The sequence below is a fragment of the Oryctolagus cuniculus genome, chromosome 3 (assembly GCF_051225735.1).
Source record: "Oryctolagus cuniculus isolate XC-2025 breed Fujian yellow rabbit chromosome 3, ASM5122573v1, whole genome shotgun sequence".
NCBI lineage: Eukaryota > Metazoa > Chordata > Mammalia > Lagomorpha > Leporidae > Oryctolagus > Oryctolagus cuniculus.
The window spans coordinates 172,135,193-172,152,622 of record NC_142869.1 but is presented as its reverse complement, the minus strand read 5'-3'; the positions used below and the strand labels follow the sequence as shown (position 1 = coordinate 172,152,622).

At 38.5% G+C, this 17,430-nt stretch overlaps 1 long non-coding RNA gene across 24 annotated transcripts in view; it reads right to left on the bottom strand.

Annotated features, from left to right (window-relative positions):
- LOC149127602 (uncharacterized) overlaps nt 1-17,430 on the bottom strand; it is a 330,118-nt gene that overhangs the window by 300,880 nt on the left and 11,808 nt on the right. For 2 of the 24 annotated variants that reach the window (XR_016231123.1, XR_016231115.1), the window contains exon 4: nt 2,572-2,805. The exons of 17 other annotated variants lie outside the window; for them this stretch is intronic. This is a non-coding gene — a long non-coding RNA (uncharacterized LOC149127602). Of the gene's footprint in view, nt 1-2,570; nt 2,806-3,118; nt 3,219-6,934; nt 7,012-13,336; nt 13,356-17,430 lie in introns of those variants that run through there. 5 more of the 24 variants (XR_016231105.1, XR_016231109.1, XR_016231103.1 and 2 more) reach the window with 5 other exon arrangements.

The following is a 17,430-nucleotide window of genomic DNA, read 5'->3' as shown; positions in this document are numbered from 1 at the left end:
TTTTGGAGAGAAACAATTCATCTCATAACAATATAATTTTATTGCTATTAAGACAATATAAATGGCAGGTACTAAAATATTTTTAAATAGTTTGGTGATACAATGAAATTCAATTAGACTAGCTCATACTTTCCAGGGTGTATTAGCCCTGGCACTCTAACATGACTACAGACAGACATCAGCCCAAAGGACAACTCATACATCTGCTGTGTGATACAGATGTCTTATTTTTAGGCATTGACTATAAGAAATAAATATATGTCCCTATAAATCCATGTATATAAATGTTTAGAGGAGGTTCATCTCTAATTTCAAAAACTTGAAATTACCCAAATGTATATACATACAAAATTGTGGGGAGCAACTCGGACTAGACTAAGTTACTGGAATTAAGACTTATTCTATGCATCTGCTCTCCCACAATATGGCGCTGAGAAGGGAAACAGCTTCTACACAGCTGCCTCCAGTTCAACCAAGAAACTGTAGGACCTGCTCCTGATTGGAGGAGAGCAGCGTACTCGGCGTGTGGGCAGCAGAGTTGGGATTGGTGGAAGAGGACTATAAAGGAGGAGAGAGACAACATGCACCAGGAACATCTATCTGAAGGAACACCTGTGCAGCCCCCGAGAGAGCCGGCCGGCGGTGTGCCGCTCCCCCGCGGAAGTGGGGAAAGTGGCCAGGGGGAACTGCCCTTCCACGGAGGTGGAAGGGACAGTAGCCAACCCGGGAAGAACCAGCAGCAAACCCGGGAAGGGCCGAGCAGACGAAAGAACAACGCAGGGTCCTGTGTCGTTCCTCCACGAAGACGGGGAGCGACACAAAATAGTAGTAATAAAATGTACCAATTTTATATAGACAAATATATATATGTGATTATATGAATGCATCTCAAAACAAGTGTGCTGAGTAAAATGAGCCAGACAAATCGATTGTATGATCCTATCTATAAAAAGCTACAGGTGTGCAGACTGACCTATATGACAGAAAGCCATGCAGCGGTTGTCCAAGCACGTTAAGGCAAGTGGCTGGGAATCTGAAGGAGGAGTTGCAAAGGGGTGAGGGCGGTGGTTATGTTCATTACCCTTATTTCACAACTGCATGCATATGACAAAACTGTACTCTTTAAATACATGTTGTTTATGTTAATTCAATAAAACATCCATCTTTTAGTGTATTTTTCTATGAGCACCTTAAAGTTAGGTAGGAACCAAACTGATCTTAAAGATGGCAGACTAATCACATTTAATTTTTAAAATTTTTCTCTATCCTAAATCTATTACTATACTTCAGAGTGAAAGTATAAAATTGTAGATTCACATAACGAGAAATAAATAAAAAATAGGCTAAGGATGATGAATTTCAACCAATAATAGACCTGAGAAGTGTGATAGAGATGTAATGACTGATTCATCAGACCAGAGGAACTACCAATGTAGAATGTGGAAATGGGTAGGAAGGCATATATGGCTTACAACATAGTTGATCTCAGAAGAACCCCAGGAGACTTGAAATAAGAAACCAAGTGGGAGGGGAGTGAATTTATGATGCTAATATTGAGCTGACAGTTCAGTTCAAACCTTCTGTGTCTGGCATTTAGAAGTCCCAATGTGTGTTTTTCCTGTTACTCTGATTATAGCTCAAAATCTATGTAACCTAGCACAAGTACATAAAGATCTTAAACAGATTCCCATTTTCTCATACTTACACAAACACAAACATCTTTTAAGGAGAAATTGAAAACCAAAAGAGACCAAGATAAACCAGGGGAAAGCCCAAGAAAAAATGACAAACGATTTTGTTAATTTTTTTACATTATTTGTTACTTTAGAGAGACAAAGAGAGATATGGACAAGAGAGCTTCTATCAGCCTATTCCTTCCCCAAAAGCCCAAAAATGATAATTTAAAAAAAAATCTTCTTAAAAGCTTCCAGTGTTTCAGATGGTTTTGAAAGTTAATTTGTCCTTAAAATCAAGGAGTTTTGAAAATACATCAGAGGACAGAGAATTTTGGGAATTTTAAGTATTACTGAGAAAGAATAGTAAAGAGAAGTTTTAAATGATGATTTGAGGAAATCATCTATGAACAGAAACATAAAGAAATAGAAATGGCAACAGAAAAGAGAATCAATCAAGGAGAGCATCTATCTAATGAGAAAAGAAAAAAATAAAAGGAAAATTATCAAAAGACAAATAATTGAATTTTTTCTGGGTCTCCAGATTGCAAAGCCTGCCCTAACTTAATAAAGGAATATATATCTCTAGGATTAGTATTGTGATATTTCATAATATCACAGATAAAGATCCTAAAACACCTACAGAAAGAAAAGTAGTCATACTACCCTTCCCCCCAAAAATATGATAATCAATGTGATGCCATACTTCCATTAGTCATACTGACTCATGGAAAGCAAAGCTGCAATACTTTAAATACTTTAAAAGTTGAATTTTTTTAAAATTTTTTATTTAGTAAATATAAATTTTCAAAGTACAGTTAATGGATTACAATGGCTCCACCCCCATAATTTCCCTCCCACTCACACCCCTCCCATCTCCCGCTCCCTAGATTTATTTATTTATTTGAAAGGCACAGAGACAGAGACAGAGACAGAAGGGGTAGGGAGAAAAAGAGTGAATGAGACAGAATATCTTCCATCTGCTGGCTCATTCCCCAAATGGCTACAACAGCCAGGTCTGGGCCAGACCAAAGCCTGGAGCCAGGAGCTTCTTTCGGGTCTCCCACATGGGTGCAGGCACCTGAGGACTTGGGCCGTCGTCTGCTGCTTTCCCAGGCACATGAGCAGGGAGCTGGAACAGAAGTGAAGCAAGCGGGATCTGAACCTGTCCTCACATGGGATGCCTGCACTGCAGCCAGAGGCATACCCTCTAAGATATAGCACCAGCCCCCAAAGTTCTCTGGGTAAACAAATTTCAGCAAGAATTCCATGTTCTATGTAATTGTAAGTCAGGTGCATGGTAAACCAAAAACAGTTTCAGACATATAACAAATTAAGTAATGTCTCTTGCATACACCCTTCTCTATGAAGTTAGTTAACAGTGTTAAACAAAAGCCAATGAATAATCAAAAAAGTAAGAAATATATAAAGAAGAAGAACCTGACCTAGGAACGCAGAGAAGGCTTGCCAAGGAGAATGCCCTTTGGTTAAAGATCAGCACCTGCCTTTGAGGTAGGTTCACGGGAGTCGCTAGCATGGAGGTCTCTGGGGAAAACAGAAGTCAGGAGAAGGTGAAATTTGGTTTAAACAGAGGGGAGAAAGCAGAGTCTGGTGAAGCCAAGCATGAAAGAACAATACTAAAAGAAAGTATAAAATACCCAAGGGATGATAACTATAAAAATTATAAATGCAGTACTTGTACAATTCTTGGCTAAGCAGTGAACAGTATTTTCTCTGGCATTCTAATGCGAATGCTATTTAACATATTTTTCAGAAATTCTAGAATCGACCCATAGACAAATCACCTACACATAAAATAAGTTCCTTAATCGTTGCTATAAAATATAAAATTGATTTAGCAGTGTTAACATGAAAGTGCTCTATAGAAGAAAGAAAATAGGAGATAGAACTGGAGCAGGAGACTATTTATCCACCAATAAAATTACAAATCTTTCCTAGTCATGCTCAGCTATCTTAGCTTTTTTGCAAATAAAGCAAAAGCAAAGGACATCCTACAATATGGAAAGACAGTGAAGTCAGAGAAAGTCCTTGGGGTCAGCACTGTGGAGCAACAGGTAAATCCTCTGCTTGTGGCACTGGCATCCCATGTGGGTGCTGGTTCTAGGCCCAGCTGCTCCTCTTCTGATCCAGCTCTCTGCTGTGGCCTGGGAAAGCAGCAGAAGATGGTCCAAGTCCTTGGGCCCCATCACCCACATGGGAGACCTGGCAGAAGCTCCTGGCTTCGGCTCGGTCCAGCTCTGGCCGTTGCAGCCATTTGGGGAGTGAACCAGTGGATGGAAGGCCTTTCTGTCTCTCCCTCCCTCTCTAACTCTACCTCTGAAATAAATAAATAAAATCTTAAAAAAAGAAAAAAAATCCTTCTCATCAACATCTGAAGGGTAGCATTCACATCAGTTGTATAGATTCAATATGTCATGCCACCATCTCCAACCTCCAATAAAATGGTATTACTCCAGAAAAAACACAGTTCTATATTTTTTAAGGTTCATGCCAGTAGTTTAACACTAAGGTTATTGTTTGTTTTTTCTGGGACAGGCATTGTGATACAGGAGGTTAAGGGCTGGTTTGAGCCCTGGCTGATCCACTTCTGAGTCATCTCCCTGCTATTACACTTGGGAAAGCAGGAAGATGGCCCACATACTTGAGCCCCTGCCACCCATGTGGGAGACCCAAAGGGAGTTCCACACTCCTGCCTGGTCCAGCCCTGGCTATTTGGGGAGTGCAACACTGGATAGAAGATATCTGCTCTCCCTCTCTCTCTCTCTGTCACTCTGCCTTTCAAATAAATAATTGTTTTGTAAAGTAACATTATTTTACCCACCTTTTTTTAAAAAAAAGATTTATTTATTTATTTGAAAGAGTGACACAGAGAGAGGAGAGGCATAGAGAGAGAGGTTTTCTATCTGCTGGTTCACTCCCCAGTCGGCTGCAACAGACGGAGCTGCGCTGATCCAAAGCCAGGAGCTTCTTCCAGGTCTCCCACATGGGTGCAGAGGCCCAAGGATTCGGGCCATCTTATATTGCTTTCCCAGGCCATAGCAGAGAGATGGATGGGAAGTGCAGCAGCCGGGACTTGAACAGGTGCCCATATGGGATGCCGGCACTGCAGGCAGTGGCTTTATCTGCTAAGCCACAGCGCCAGCCCCTCCCTACCTTTCAAATTAAAATCAAATAAGTTCCCAAGCTGAAGATTTTACCCAACTAAAACTACAGGTAACTCATAGAGTCATAATTGCATTATAGGAGAGGGAATGGGTATTTTTTCAGAGCTTTACTTTTTCTGAAGCAGTGATATGTCTTTCTGATCTGGACTGGACAATGTGAGTTATGACAGCCTTCCACGAATGGGCTCCTGATATTTTTGTTTAAACATAATAAGGTTTGCCTCACGTACTTTGAATTCTATCGCAGTAGAACTTGTATTTGTCCATTTTCCACAACAACGAATGAAATGCCCGAGATGGGGTGGTTTATAAAACCCATGTATTTACTTAGAGTTCTGCAGGCTGAACGTCCAAACAGAATTACACTGTGCTGGGGACAATGACCCCTGACTGCATCAGATCATGGAAGAAGGCATTACAACGGCAGAAGGCCATGGGAGAGGAAGAGATCACACAGCAAAACAGGAAGGCACAGCACTGCCAGGGCTCCACCAGAACTCTGTCCATTCTTTCCAAGGACAGGAGCCGATGGAGCAGTCACCTTGCGCCAAGCCTCCCCTCTTAAAGGTTTCTCGCCATCTCAACAACACTGCTGCACTGCATACCAAGCTTCCAACTCACGAACCCTAAGGGGACACATCCACACAACTTCCATACCTTATCAGAAGTTTAAAATGATTTTATAGTACTTTGTATTGGTATATAGTCTATTTTCCTTTTTTACTATTGTTCTACATTGTTGGATTAATAATACTGACACTTTATATTGTTTACCTTTCTTTACATTATGTTTCTATGTTTGTGTTATATATCTTGAATGTGGAAGACAGTAAAGTTGGCTTTAATAAATTCCAGGTATGTTGCTTTCATAATAAGGTAACCTGTATTGTTTCAATACACTGGTACTTGATCATATTTTGCACTCCTTTATTTTTTTCCTTTATATCTACCCTGCATTCTGGCCTAGTTTTTATTCAATTTCATTATCCAGAGACAAAGTTTGATACCATTTAAAACATTTTTTATAAGCAACCAACTTCATGCCTTTCAAATGTGCATTTGAGCTTCCCATAACTTTATAGCACTACAGAGAACCTATAACCTAATTTTCGTTACTTCTAATTTTTGAATTGTATTAATATTTCAAAATATTGATTTTTTTGACAAAATTTTGAATCATCTACCCCTTAATTTAGTAGAAACATTTCTTATAATCCCTTTTATCAGTCTTTAAATCCTATGATTACATGCTTGCTCTAAGAATATTCTATTGGCTATAAACTTGAGTAGCTCTGGTACTTCCTGATCTCCAACACACCCCTTAGTCAGATCGCTCACTCTCTGAAACCTCTTTTCCCAATATAAGGCTTCTGTGGAGACTTTAGATCATTAAGTATGGTCTTAACCATGATCTTCACAGTTTTATAGCAGGAATTGTTTTCTAAGAGCATTTCCAGTGGCATACAAAATATGTATGGGGTATAAAGACATGGGATATATATTAAAAAAAAAAAAAAAAACTTGACCTGGAAAAGCTCAGTATGCAATTCCTAAATTTCCACCTACAGTCTCCTTGGTATTATAGTTTAGTTTTTATACCAGGTGCAGATATTTCATTAGCCTAAACTTAAAATCAGTTGAAATTTTGCTATAGATTTATCCATATAACAAAGAGTACAAAAACTTCCCCACAGTAAAATTGTTGGCTGCTATCCATAGTTTCCAAATTTAATTGAATGTCCCTCTGTTTTATTGTAATTATTTTAATGAGAACATAGAAGAGGATACAGTAGAGACAGATAATCTAATTCCATCATAGCCCAGATGGACCAAGGCTCTTATTTATCTAAAGAAAGCCTGATTATCTGATTCTTATTCACACAGGGCATGGGGTGAGAAATTAGCTCTGAGAAATCTAGTGCAGCAAACACAGAGACCTGGAGCAAAGAAGAATTCATTCATTTAAAAGTAAAACTGGAAAAATAGCAAAACAGAAACTCAGGGGAAAAGATGCATGAAAATCAATCAGAGAAATGTTCATTTCCTGAAAACTGTCACTAAGGGGGCAGGACTTACCTCCCTCTCCCCAGTATTCCTTGATGGACCCCGAGGATGCTCTAAACCTTAAATGCTTCATCATTTACAAGCACCAGCTGTTGGGAAGGCAGAGACTACTGATACTTATCCTCCTTGTTAATCGCTTAACAAATGCCAACTTTTTTCCAAATAAGGGGACTGTTGGGCCCACAGGGTCTATAAGGCACAGGAAATCATTTGGTTTGGCCTTGCCTAGGCAAATGCAGGTAATCTTCAAAATTCAATAAGTCTATGGCAGGCTAATTTGTAAGGTGATCATTTTGTATGGCCTGCAAATGTGATAAATATCCAAATGGCCCTTGGCAAAAAAAAAGATGCTTCACTCCTGCAAGTCTTTGTAGTCTGCTGTTTCCAAAATCACTCACACTCAAATAAGATAACCTGGTATCAACACATTGGTAGCCATCTCCATAGCAATAAATGGTAAGTAGGACACCTTCATCAATTCCAAATCTCAGTTTATATACATGTGAAGATTAAAGCTGCATCACAGTGTGTGTAGGCAGACTCACATAAAGATAATTAACATTTAGACACTTAGAGGCACTATGTAGACATTTTGATTTAGGCTAATGCTCTTGTCAACTTAATTGGAAGTTTTTTTTTTTTTTTATCAGTAACTCCCTTTTGAAAAAACTTTTAAAAAACTGAGTTCTTCCATAGCACCCATTTACTAGATACTAACAGAAAAGCACTATCACTGACCATCCCCTGTCCAGCTCAGTGATGCTAATCTATGAAGAGTCTTGAACGTGGTCCATGTGCTGGAATTTAGAATCATTCATGCAGTTTTTTAGAATTAAATGATACTATGTTCAAAAATTGCATTGGAGACCACACACAGCACATAGGAATGGCAAGGGAAAAGGAACAGTCCAGTTAATGAAATTAGTAAGGAGCCATGGGATCCAAGAGAGAGCAAGAAGCTTCTGGATTCCTATATCATAACATGAGGGGTGGTTCTAACTCCTCTATAATGTTCTAACCCTTTCTCAAAACAGGTATCTGATAAAGACTACTTGGAAGTATTTTTTTCCTAGAAAATAAATCACTGATGAAAATATATTGGTAAGAACAGGGGAAACATTTCTCAAAGAATAATAACAAATCTCAACATGATTTTAGTATAGAAAAACAATGGGCACTGTGCTGACACCTGGTATAGAAAGACTAAGTTAACACTTCACCTGGCCTCTTCCTGGCCTGGTCAAGTATTGTTTCCTTTCTCTACTCCCATTATACAACACAGGGCCCTACTGTTGAACTTCTCACACTATAGTATGATCATATTTATGCATCCTCTCTCTCTCCCTGCTGCCACTACACTAGACTTCCTTGATAACAGGAACTGTCTCCCTCATCTTCAGTCAACACTTAACATATCGATCTGTGCTGTGCCTCACACATCACCTATACTCTCATTCCACAACTTTCTGTTTAATGGGCATATGTAATCACAGTTTTGTGGTGGAGATACACAAAAGTGCAACAATGGTAACCATATAAGAATATCAGGTGGTGATAAAATTAACTTCAAATTATTCTTTTGGGAGCCGGCATTTTTTGGCATAGTGTGTAATGCTGCCATTGGCATCCCATATGGGTGCCAGTTTGTGTCCCAGCTGCTCCACTTCTGACCAGGTCTCTGCTAATGGCCTGGCAAAAGCAGCAGAAGATGGACCAAGAACTTGGACCCCTGCCACTCATAAGCGAGACCCAGATGAAGCTCCAAGCTTCAACCTGGCCAACCCCCAGTCATTGCGGCCATTTGAGATGTGGCTTTCAGTCTTTCTGTCGCTCTCTCTTTAACTATGACTTTCAAAATCAATCAATAAATATTTTTTAAAACCTTGTTATAGTTTCTTCTAGCCCAGATTGTACTTCTCTACAAACAGCTCTCAGAAAAATGTCTTATTTTCAAGACATGATATCAAGACAAGCGATACTCAGCACTCTCATTTACTCCTGAATATGAAAAACAGGGAGAAGACACTAAAGCTGCATGAATGAAATATAAGGGGGAAAGAGCATTCAGCACAGGAAAGACAACAGGTTGCCACGTTTGCTGATTTGACCCTGTTGCCATCCATCATAGCAAAAATAATCAGTGTATCCACTGATACTCATTAAGTGTAGTAAAAGCAAACCTCTATATTGGGAATGATTGCTCTTTCTATGGGCAAGAAATTCTAACTTATAACCCTAGATACATTTTTAATACTGTAAAACCAAGTCTGGGGCCAGCGCCGTGGCACACTAGGTTAATCCTCCACCTGCAGCACTGGCATCCCATATGGGCACCGAGTTCTTGTCCTGGTTGCTTCTCTTCCAGTCCAGCTCTCTGCTGTGGCCCGGGAAAGTAGTGGAGGATGGCCCAAGTTCTTGGGCCTCTGCACCTGCTTGGGAGACCAGGAAGAGGCACCTGGCTCCTAGCTTTGGATCAGCGTAGCTCTGGCGTGGCAGCCATTTGGGGAGTGAACCATCATATGGAAGACCTTTCTCTCTCTCTCTCTCTCTCTCTCTCACTGTCTATAAATCTACCTGTCAAATAAATAAATAATAAAAATTTAAAACCAAGTCTACCAACTAAACTTGGAAAGTCTGTCTACTGTCTCACCTGCTATATCACTCTTTAAATCAGAGAAGCACTATCCACTAAGGTTTCTCCAGAAAGTAACAACTTGCTAGCATAATCTTCAAGTTAAGTTTTCCCATTAATCTGATATCATAAAGATTATAATTAAATGGAGACAGCATAAGTTATATCACTGAGAAAAGTTCAAAATTTTATATTAATGTGAGATGACAGCTTTAGCATAATTTGTATACTTATCTCTAATTGCATGATTTTGTCCCTATTTGATTATGAAGTCTTTGAAAAAAGAATTGTTTCATCTATAAGTGTTATTTTGAAGCATGTATTATTAACTATCATCACTTTACTATAAATCCAATAGCTAGAAAAGAGGATTTTTAATGTTTTACAACAAAGAAATGATATATTTGAGGTGTTAGGTATGCTAATTACTGTCTTGATCCTTACCATATGTATCCACATATCAAAGTATCATACTGTACCCCACAAATGTGTATAGTTTTATGGGTCAATTAAAAATATAAAATTAATATGCAGTCAACTAATACATGCAAAAGCATTATTATACTAAGTAAAGGAAGCCAGACCCAATAGCTGAACAGTATATGACTTCATTTATGTAATATTATGGGAAAGGTAAAGTCACAGTAATGCAGAATAGATCAGTAGTTACCAAGGTACGGACAGAAGGGAGAAAACTCATTACCAAGGAGGAGGAAGGAATGTTTCCCATGATGAAATGTTCTGTCTTATTTGTGGTGATAGTTACATAACTAAATACATGGTCAGAATCCACAGAACAATGAACCTAACTAAAGGTAACTTTTACAGCGTTTTGTTGTACTGACTGAATAAAACTGAGTTTTATTTCACATGTATGTGTATATATATTCATATATTTGTATATATATATAGTTTTATTTGGCTGGAATTCTATATTAGCATTGTTCCTTTTTCAAAAAAGGATGTATTTGTTTATAAACTTTTTTGTTTGAAAGGCAGAGTGTCAGAGCAAGATGGAGACAGAAAGGAAGATTTTCCATCTGCTGATCTACACCCACTATAGCTGCAACAACCTGGAGAAAGCCAGGCTAAAGTGAGGATCAAGAATGACAGTTCACCTGGGTAGCCCACATGAGTGGCAGGACTCAAGTACTTGGGACTTCACATGCTGCTTCCCAGGCACACATCAGCAAGGAGCCAGACGGAAAACAGAGCAGCTGGTAGTCAAACTTCACTCCAATATGGGATGCCAACATCCCACACAGATGCATAACACGCTGTACAGAAATGCCTGCCCCCTTCTTATTACTTATTAGTGTAACCTATTCTATTATCCCAGAGGAGTGCATCAGGACAATTGCACGTTTCACCTTTGAATGTGAAAGAAAATTTTAAATGGTAAAGCTCTTGTTCCTGGTTTTTAAAAGCAAAGCTCAAAATTTGTCTCTGAAATTGACCTCCTCTTGTCTTTTCAAGAAGATACTCTGAAAATTTGACTGTTGGATCTATTTGTCCTTATGTTTACAAATTCTTCACCACTCTTAATATGAAGGTGACTGATAATTCCATTGCTTTCTGTTATCCCAAAGTCTAGTAGGGTTCCCTAAGAAGGACTGAGGAACCAAGCACAATGACTACTGGATAAATAAGGGACAATTCAGAAGTAAAAATCAGAGGTCAGCAATGCAGTGTAGAGGATTAAGCCACTGCCTACAATGCAGGCATCCCATATAGGAGCTGGTTTGAGTTCCAGCTGCTCTACTTCGCATCAAGCTCCCGGCCTGATGCAGCGGAGGAAGCAGCAAAGGATGGGCTAAACGCTTAGGCCCCTGGGCCCATGTGAGAGACCTGGAAGAAGCTCCCAGCTCCTGGCTTCAACCTGGCACAGCCCCAGCCACTGTGGTCATTTGAGGAGTGAACTCCTCAAAGAGAGGATCCCTACCTTGTCCTCCCTCTCCCCCTGCTTCTCTCCCCTCATCCCTCCTCCTCCTCTCTCCCTCCCTTCCTCCCTCCCTTCCTCCCTCCCTCCCCTCTCTCCCTATCCCTCCCTCTCCCTCCCTCCCTCCTCCTCTCTCCCTCCCTCCCTCCTCCTCTCTCCCTCCCTCTCTCTCTCTCTCTCCCTCCCTCCTCCTCTCTCCCTCTCTCTCTCTCTCTCCCTCCCTCCTCCTCCCTCCCTCCTCTCCCTCCCTCTCTTTCTCCCTTCCTCCCTCCCTCTCTCCCTCCCTTTCTCTCCTCTTCTTTTCTCCCTCCCCTCCCTTTCTCCCACTGTAATTCTGCCTTTTAAATAAATAACAATCATAAATGCAATGATCAAAACACCTTTTATACATTTAAGTGCATCAGCAAATAATGACGCTAATTAAATACAACCTACACACCCCACCAAGATGCTAGGGAATTCTCTCATTTTGAAAAGTGGTATATAAAAGGAAAGTTAAGTATTCATCCTGATTTTCATATTCAGTCTCCTGTTAATGGTAACCCAACAATTTAAGGATTGTAGCTTTTTACATAAGCATTCAAACTAATGAAAGGAAAATAAATGGCATAATTAGCATATGACCAAAATACAATGTATACAGATTAATACGTATATGCATTGATCACCAGTGGCTGCTAATATCACAAAAAGAAAAGTGACCAAACATCATGCACCTTCTGATGGAAGAATACAACACAACACTATCCAAAAGTAGATAAAAACATATAAATCTGAATTTAATCAAGTATCTGCATCCAACTCATGAATTATTATTTAAAGGATAGAGAAACATATGGAACATATTCAGTGACACGATGTGGATGCAATCAGAAATCCAGACTGTAGGAAACTCTAAAGGACAACAAAATAATCTGGATTCTTTGAAAATATTTTTTTAAACAGAAAAAATACAAAGATAGAGTAAAAACAGTCCCTGAGAGACAAGAGACATGTCAACTAGTGGCGATTTAAGTACTTTATTTGCGGCCTGACTCAAGATATTTTTAGAGAGCAAAAAATATAAAAGACAATCTCAGAAGTGTGGACACTACCTAAATAGCTGATGGAACAAAGAAATTACAGCCAATGCTTTTTACATGTAACAATCATTTGCATTTTTTAAACAAAGACACCTTATCTACTAGAAATATATAATAAAATATTTAGAGATGGAAAGATGATCTGAGATTTCTTCAAAAGTAATACAAGCAATATGGGTAGAGTATATATTAAAAGAATTTTCTACACATGATCAATGTTTAAAGATTATGTATTTATTTGAGAGGTAGAGTTATAGACAGATAGAGGGAGAGACAGAAAGATCTTTCTTCCACTGGTTAGCTCCCCAAATGGCCACAATGGCCTGAGCTGAGCCCATGCAAAGCCAGGAGCCAGGAACTGGTGCCCATATGGCACCACAGGCAGAAGCTTAGCCTACTATGCCACAGCACCAGCCCCAAGTGCAGGAATTTTTGAATTAAGTGAACTGGAAAAAGAAGGTATGTCTTATACCACTATCTGTATTTCCTTATTCATCAACAAGCATCTAAAGTAAAAAAATGTTTTTATATTTCCTGGAATATAATACTCTAGTCAAATGTATGACACATACATGAGGCTGTGAGGATTGTCTTCTACATCACAGTGCTTGGTTAAGTATCCACAATTTTTGGCATATTGTTGAACACTAAAATAAGTCAACGTCTTTTTTCCAAATGATCAAAAGCATCCAAACAGTCAAGATGTCTGCTGCTAGTACCTCTTCCATCATGTGGTAGAATTCAGTGTTCAATTTTTGATCCAAAAAAAGCCTTCAAAATCTACCCAAATTAAATAGAAATCCATGTAATATTATTCCAATATGTAAGATCATAAATCAAAATATATTTTGGAAATAACACATGAATATGAGATAAGGGAAGTCAATCGTGTAATGTGATTACTAAAAAGTGAGTATTTCAATGAGTTTATAGCTCTGCATGGAGAAGGTAGGGCGAGTCCCAATTTTCTCTTCATCAGAACACACCGACATCATCTTTATTACATGCAGGTAATTACACTGCAAAGGTTATAGGATTAAACTACATGGTTGGAACACCCAATAATCTTCCACGTCAGGGACATCTGAAGTAAAGTGTGATTATCTTAGGGACTAGAAGTCAAGGGGAACAAGGGAGCTGGCAGCAAGTGTTATCAGAGTGAGGAAACACGGTGGTCTGATGCGGAGAATAGGAGTGTCACAAAGCAAGCAGAAAGAATGACCGGGAGACAAGAGTCAGGGGCAGTAAAATCCTGCCCACAGTGGATGAGGCCTCCTGGAAGTCAGAATTCCTTCCTCCCTGCAATGTGCGTCCCGGCCCTGAACAGTCTTCTCACTTCCATTTCATGGCGGGAAAGCTGCTTAGTTCCTTCCCACCTCCAGAGCCTGCAACCAGGACTACCTTTTATTATAACCATTTGCTTGTTTGGCTTTTTTCTTATCCTGAATGGCAGGTACTTTCAGGGATTATTACCAACCTATTTGTGTCCAAATTACAGCTTCCATACTTTAAAATTAGCTACCTTTCCTTCCTCCCACCTGACAAGTTCACTGTTGTCGTGTGATACGTGGCTTGGAATACAGTGTTTGATTTCAGAGAGGCATTTGCTACCTAGCTGGAGCTGAGCAAGCAGCAGACGGGTGACTAGAAGGGAAAACATTTCATACACACACACACCCCTAAGCGTAAGTGACGGGGAAGGGAAGACTCAAGATAAAGAACATGGCAAGTAAATTGCAGCCATTACACTAAAAGTTTGAGTGGAAATAAAAGGCTTCCATAGCAGGCTGTCTGAGTAGAAACATTCCTCTGCAGACTTACATTTCTAATTCGAAGACTATCAGGAACATAAGGCCATCTGGTGTTCTTTGTCTGTTGCAATATCCTACCCGTTATTCCCTTGTCACTCCTGACCTAAAGGTGTGACTATTTTCAGCACCCAAAACACGAGGAAATAAAATGAACAATATTGACATTATTCTGAGATGATCGAGTTCATGCTCTAGCAATTAATTCCTTTGAATTTTGTGATGAAATTTCTAGCATCACAATTAAGTATTCTTTTTGCCTTTGGTTCCCAACATGCAAACTGAACAATTTGTTGAAATGGCAAATACAGAGAACTTTCCTCCCAAGCAAGATGAATTCTGCCTTTATATTACCCTCGATATTTTGCCCAATTTTATAAATGTCTGACATGACTAAATCTAATAAAATCAAGTATATGCTGAAGATCAAATGTTAGGCTTCTACTGTGCATGATATTCTAAATTTATTTCTTTAATCATGTCATGCTACCACCAAAATTAAATAACCCCAAATGACTAGCACAAACAATGCATGAATTCTATAAATGTATTTAAATTCCAAAGCAAAAATTCGTTTTATATAATATAAAAATTCCAAGATTTGGTTGCATGCTTTTGTATGTTTGACATTTGTGAGGTCTGCTTGCCCATAAATGAAATGAGACATTTACAACAATATAATCTTCTTGATTCCTTCTAGTTTCCATAGTCTTTGAATCTGAATTGAGAAATCAGAGCTAAAACTTAGTATAATTGTATTTGACAGCATACATAAAATATGTGTTTACGCTTAATAAGAGCATTCCATTGAAAGAAAATATGTGAAAAGATATAGTCCAGCACTTTGTCTAAATGTGTGAGACAACAAACATTGCCATCACCGAAAATAAGATTTACTTCACATTTGCCCTGTAGCCATGTAGTGTGTTACTGATACCAACGATAAGGCCAGTGTCATTGGATTGGACACAAACAGAACATAAGAATCATGGCTTAGAATGAATCAGACACGTAGTTTAGGCAGCACAGCGTTTTATGTTGCAGTGTAATCATTTAAGGCAATGATTCACATTACTAAAAAGTGAGTATTTCAATGAGTTTATAGCTCTGAATTGGGAGAAGGTAGGGTGAGTCCCAATTTGCTCTTCGTCAGAACACACCGACATCATCTTTATTACATGTAGGTAATTACACTGAAAAGGATATGACAAGTAATACAGCAACTAGGGATGAAAACTAACAAGGAATAGAGGTTGTTTTTTTTTTTTTTTTTTTAAAGGTAGCCTCATCTTCAATTATTTTAAAGATTTATTTGAAAGAGTTATGGAACAAGAGGGTGAGAGAGGAAGATCTTCCATCTGCTGGTTCACTTGAAAGATGGCCACAAATGTCAGGGCTAGGCCAGGCCAGGTCAAAACTGGGAGCAAGAAGCTTCGTTTGGGTCTCCCATGTGAGTGGCAGAGTTCAAAACACTTGGGCCATCATCCACTGCTTTTCCCATGCCATTAGCAGGAAGCTGGGTGGAAAGTGGAGCAGCCACAACACAAACCTACAGCCTCATGGGATGACTGTGTTGAAGGCAGCAGCGTTAACAGCTATGCCACAATGTTAGCCCCAGCCTGAGGTTCAATTTAATACTGTTCTCATGTTACATGTTTCTAAACTGAAAGATCACATTAGCTAGAAAACTTACAGTATTTTCTTATTTTTTGTCTGACTTTCCAGACATATCTGACTGACACCATCAGTGCCATCCTAGCAATGATTTTCCTTAAGCCTGAGTTTACAAATATATTATAAATATTCACAAAAGTCATTTAGGAAAGATCCCCTGTTCTTCTGTTTCTTTATAATCCAGGAATGTGCAATTCCTATCAAAATCTCAGTGATGATTTTTACAGAAAAAACACAACCTAAAATTCATATAGAATCAAGAAATTCAGAAAAGCCACAATAATCTATAAGAAAAACAAAGCCCAAAGCCAGAAGATTCACATACCGTGATTTGAAAATTTTCCACCACACAAACATAAACAGTATGGTACAGGTATGGAGAAATATAGATCAATGGAATAAAAGGCAGCCCAGAAATAAACCCTAGTACATATGATACAATGATTTTTTATAAGAGTTCCAAGATAATTTAATGTTTCAAGACAGTCTTTTCAACAAATGGAGTTCCAGAAACTAGGTATCTACATGTGACAGAATAAAATTAGACATTTGCCTAACATGATACACAAAAATTAACTCAGGATGGATCAAAGACCTAAATGGAAAACTTTAAACTATAAAACTTAGAATAAAACATAGGATGATAGCTTAATGACATTGGATTTTGCAATGACTTATTGGATCTGACACCAAAGGCATAGGCAACAAAAGAAAAAGATAAATTTTAACTTCATTAGAATTTTTTAATTTGTATATCAAAAGACAGCATCAACAGACTAAAAAGGCAAGTGATAGAATGGGAGAAAAATGTTTGCAAATAATCTACCTAATAAGGTGCTAATATCTATGATATAAAAAAGAAGAACCTTTAAAACTAAACTTTATATATATATATGTGTATATATATATAGCCTAATTAGAAAATGAGGAAAGGACTTGAATAATTTCTCTAAAGAAAGCCTAAAATGGCTCATATGTAGATTAAAAGATGTTCAATATCACTAATTATGAAGGAAATGAAAGTAAACTACAATGAAATAATAAAATTGATATAGCATCAGCCCAACTTACAAAAAAAAGACGACCCAAGTTAATAAAATCAGAGATGAAAAAAAAAGATGCAACAAAGGAAAGCATATAAATAAAAGAATCATCAATTACTACAAACAGCTATATACCAGCAAATTGGAAAATTTAGAAGAAATGAATAGATTCCTGGACACATACAATCTACCAAAATTGAGTCATGAAGAAATAAAACACAAACAGATGAACAATTAAGATGGAGATTGAGGGGCCAGCACTATGGCACACTGGGTTAATCCTCCACCTGTGGCGCCGGCACCCCATATGGGGCCGGTTCTAGTTCTGGT